Source organism: Tupaia chinensis, unplaced genomic scaffold (assembly GCF_000334495.1).
Source record: "Tupaia chinensis unplaced genomic scaffold, TupChi_1.0 Scaffold000116_1, whole genome shotgun sequence".
Taxonomy (NCBI): Eukaryota; Metazoa; Chordata; class Mammalia; order Scandentia; family Tupaiidae; genus Tupaia; species Tupaia belangeri.
The window spans coordinates 1,974,354-1,979,231 of NW_006159580.1; positions in this window are offsets into that span (position 1 = coordinate 1,974,354).

Genomic DNA, 4,878 nt, shown 5'->3' on the forward strand with positions numbered 1-4,878 from the left:
CCTCGCTGTCAGCCAGGCCCGGAGCTGCTTAGCTCCGCTTAGGTGAAACACAGGAGGCTCCCCCAAAACAAGCGACACAGCGGATGGCGAGCAGTGACCTAGCCGCCAGGTCAGGGAGGAGGCAGTTAGCGGCAATGACAGCTAGGACATCTTGAGACTTCCCAAGTGCAGTTCAACCCCGGCGAGGTGGCTGTGTCCTTACTGCCACTTCACAGTTCTGAGGTGGCAGAAGCACAGAGGTTAAGTAACTTTCCCAAGGCCTCACCGCAGGCCTGGACTGGGACGCGGCCAGTCTGTTTCCAAGCTGGCCACGCTAGACCTCTCCGAGTACCCGGTGGGTAGGAGCTGTGCTGGGGTGAGGGGGCCAGCTCGGTAAGCCTGCCGGCACTCTGCAGAGTAGATAGAAGGAAGGCTGGGAGGAGAGGGCGACCAGCGGGGACAGTTCATGGAGGCTGGCTGCTGGGTTGCCCACCTGTCAGCCAGGGGCAGGGGCTTTATTCAGGAGGTAATGGGTCAGCAGGTGGCATGGTGGTGAAGGCACTGGACACTCCCACATGGCCAACCGCGGTTCAAGTCCTGGCCCTGGTGGCTTGCTTTCTTACCTTCTCTTGTTCTCTGTGTTTCTCTTTGGTCAAATTAAAAAGTAATAATAAAACGGGCCTGCAGGTGACGTGGTGGTTAAGGTGCTGGACTCCCACTTGGTTGACTGCAGTTCCTGGCAGCGTGAGACACACTGGGCACATGTGCGCATGCCCAGATCCAGAGAGGAGCATGGAGAAGGGACTGTGGCATGGCCAGCCCCCCAGGGAGTGGTTTCTCACTTTCCCTCTCACTGTCTCTCTCCTCTCCAGTGCACGCACAGCCCTATGAGAAAAACCTAAAAAAAATTTAAACACACACACAAAAACCACTACCGTCTAGAGTAGTTCCAAAAAGAAAGAAAATAGGAAACCGTGGGTCTCACGAAACCTATAAGCATGCAGAGGGTGTTCTAACAAAGCACACCCAGGACGCCTGTGCTGAAAACTGCAAAGTGCTGATGAAAGAAATCCAAGCCGATCTACAGATACAAACATCCCCTTCTCGCGATCAGAACACCAGCGCAGGAAAGATGGTGCTCCTCCCCACGCTGGCCGAGTCTGCTTCCTAGGGCGGCTGGACCAAAGGACCACAGCCCAGCAGCTGACGGGACACAGAAGTGTGCTCGCACGTTCCGGAGCTCAGGAGCCCAGAAGGAAGGTGTGGGCAGCTCCGCACTGTCTCTGAAGCTTGTGAGGAGGATCCTTTTCTGTGTGGCCTGGCGTCTGGGGCTTGCCAGGAGTCCTTGGCGATCCGCGGCCTGCACTGAGGCACTTCCGCTCTGCCTTCCCTGGCACCGGGTGTCCTGGGGTGCCCATGTCTCCGTGGTACTTTTCCTCTTCTAGGGACAGCAGCCAGCCTACTCCGCTAATTACATCTACATCGGCCCTATTTCCCACCACGGTCACAGTTGGAGGTTTTGAGGGCTAGGACTTCAGCATTTAAAAGTTATTTTATTTAACTTTATTTATTTTTAATTTTACTAGAGCGAGATAGAGTGAGAGAGATAGAGAGAGGAAGAGAAAGGAAAAAAGCAAGCCACCGGGTCTGGGACTCAAACCGTGGTTGGCCACATGGGAGTCCAACACACTTAACCACACCCCACCTGCTGGCCCCCCCATATCATTGTATTTTATTTCTTTAAAAAATTATTTTATTGAACTTTATGTATTTATTTATTTTAATTTGACCAGAGAGGGACAGAATAAGAGAGAGAAAGATATAGAAAGTAAGAAAGCAAGCCACGTCCAGGACTCGAACTGAGGTCAGCCATGTGGAGTCCAGTGCCCTCAACCACCACACCACCAGCTGGCCCTATTTCTTGTTTATTATTATTTTTGTTTTGTTTTGCTATAGGGCATGTGACCTCAGAGAGACAGAGAGAGTGGGAAAGTAAGAAATCACCCCTCGAGGGGGGTTGACCACACCGCAATCCTTTCTCCTCCACTCTCCTTTCGAGATTTTGGGTACGTATCCACACGTGCCCTGCATGATTCTCAAGCTACCAGGCCCAGGACTCGAACAACATGGCCAGCCATGTGGGATCCAGTGCCTTAACTTCCACCAACTGGCCCCAGTATATCATCTTAGGGGACATAGTTCAACTCGTAACACTAATCTATTTAACACAATTTCAGTCAAGATCCAGGAAGGAATTTTTGTGGGTAGAGACAAATTGATTCTAAAATTTACTTCGAAGGGCAGAGAAACTAAGATCACTAAAATGATTGTGAAAAAGCATAAGAAACTTAGGAATCATGTCACCTGGTTTTAGGATTTACTATATAGGGAGAGTAATCAGAAAAGTGTGGTGTCAGAGGAGTGGACAGAGATCTACTGAAGCAATCGAGTCCAGAAATTGGCCCAGATGAACATGGCCAACTGACTGTCAGCAGAAGCGCAGACGTGATCGACCCGGATGAACAAGATGAACCTCCCCTACACCTCACACGTTGTGATAAAATTAACTCAAGAAAGGGGATCAAACTGGGGTGCTGTGGGAACACTGCACAAGGGATGGTTCCCCACATGGGAAGGTTCTGGGTTCGTACCTGGAGACCTCCCTGAGTCCGGGAGGCACGTGCTGCCCATGACCCTGCGCTGAGGCTAGGGTTGGGTGGGGGTGTCAGGGCCCTTGTGGGAGGTGCTGACTCTGTCTCTCTTTCATTCATAGAGAAAAATAAACAAATAAAAATAAAAAACATCATGGAGCCAGGCTGCTTCCGTGGCCTGGTGGTTAAGGGAGCTGGATCCCACATGGCCGACCATGTGATTTGAATCCTGGTCCTGGTGGCTTGAAAAACATGCCAGGCATGTGTTATGTGTGTAACCCGAATCCTGCCAGGACGGAGAAATGGAGAAGGGATTGTGGTGTGACCATGCCCCATGGGCCGTGCTTCTTCCCTCTCCCTCTCTCTGCCTTTCTCTCTGGAGAGCACACACTTCTGGCAAAATATTTAAAAATGAATCTAAACGTAAAACCTAAAACTACGAGCTCTCTAGAGGAAAACATGAGAGAGAGCTTTCATAACCTGGGTTTGTCAAAGAGTTCTTGAACACGATGCTAAAAGCATAAACTACAAAAGAAAAAAAATCAATCAATTGGATTTTATCAAAATTTTGCTCTGTGAAAGACGCTGTGAACAGGAAAGACAGAGACCAGCAGATGGCATAATGGTTATGTTGCTAGACTCCCATGTGGCCAACTGTGGTTCAAGACCCAGACCCGGAGGCTTGAAACTCATGTCAGGCACGTGTGCATGTGTGCCCAAAATCCCCAAGAAGAGAATAGAGAAGGGATTGTGGCTGTGGCTTGGCTCTCCCCACCCCCCATGGGGAGGGGGGATTATTTCTCTCTGTCTCTGTCTCTCCAGTCAGTGCACACACCCTATAGCAAAAATCTCTTAAAAAAAAAAAAGCTAAAAACTTAATAAAAAAAACAACCAATCAGGGTCAGCAGGTGGCATGATTAAAGTTCTGGACTCTCCCACCAGGTTGACTGTAGTTCGAATCCCAGACCTGGAGACTTTCTTACTTTTCCTCTCTCTCTCTTCAAGTTTTTTTAAAAAAGGGTTACTTTATTTTACTTTATTCATTATTATCATTATTATTTTCCAGTTTGATCAGAGAGAGACAGAGAGAGAGATAATAATAATAAATAAAATTAAATAACTCTAAAAAGAAAACAACCGATCAATTTTTGTGGGGTTTTTTGAGAAAATTTCACTATAGTGTGCGCTCACTAGAGAGACAGCAAGAAATGCCCCTACCCACCCCGGGGATGGCCGCACTGCAACCCTTTCTCCATTCTCTTCTCGGGCTCATGGGCACACGTCTGGCGTGAGTTTCAAGCCGCTGGGTCTAGGACTCCAGTGGTGGCCAGCACGTGGGAATCTAGTGCCTTAACTGCTCTGCCACCTGCTGGCCCCGAAACTGATTTGTAAATATGTATTTGGGACCAGCATGTGTGTGGTGGCTAAGGCACTGGACTCCCACATGGCTGACTACAGCTTGAGTCCCAGACCCGGTGGCTCTCTCTCTCTGATCAAGTTAAATAATAATAATTGGGTCCAGCAGGTGGCGTGGTGGTTAAGGGTGCTGGACTCCCACATGTCCAACTGCGGTTCGAGTCCTGGACCAGGCAGCTTGCTTTCTCACTTTTCCTCTGTCCTCTGTCCCCTCTTATAATAAGAATAATTCTTATTAATTAAATTTTATTTATTATTATTGGATCATTAGAAAAGTCATGACACATTTTTGCATAGAAAAACAAAAACATTGTGACCAGCAAATGTCCTAATGGTTACATCACTGGACTCCCATGTAATCTACTGCTGTTTGAGTCCCGGACTTGGCAGCTTAAAACTTACGCTAGGCACATGTCCGTAGTGCCCACAATTCTGAGAGGAGAATGGAGAAGGGATTGCGGTGCGGCCATCTCCCCGGGGAGGATGATTTTTTTGCTTTCTGTCTCTTCAGCGAGTGCACGCACGCTATAGCAAAAATCTCTTTCTAGGGACCAGCAGGTGGGGTGGTGGCTAGGGGAGCTGGACTCTCATATGGCAGACTGTGGTTTGAGTCCCAGACCTGGTGGCTTGCTTTCTCACTTTCCCTCTCTCTGATCAAATTGGAAAATAATAATAAAGTTAAACATAAAAAAGAATTCTAATTAAAAAAAACTCTCTCTAAAGAAACAGAAAAATAGGGACCAGCAGGTAGCATAAGGGTTATGTTGCTGGACTCCTATGTAGTTGACTGTGGTTCAAATTCTGGATCTGGCAACTTAAAACTCATGCCAAG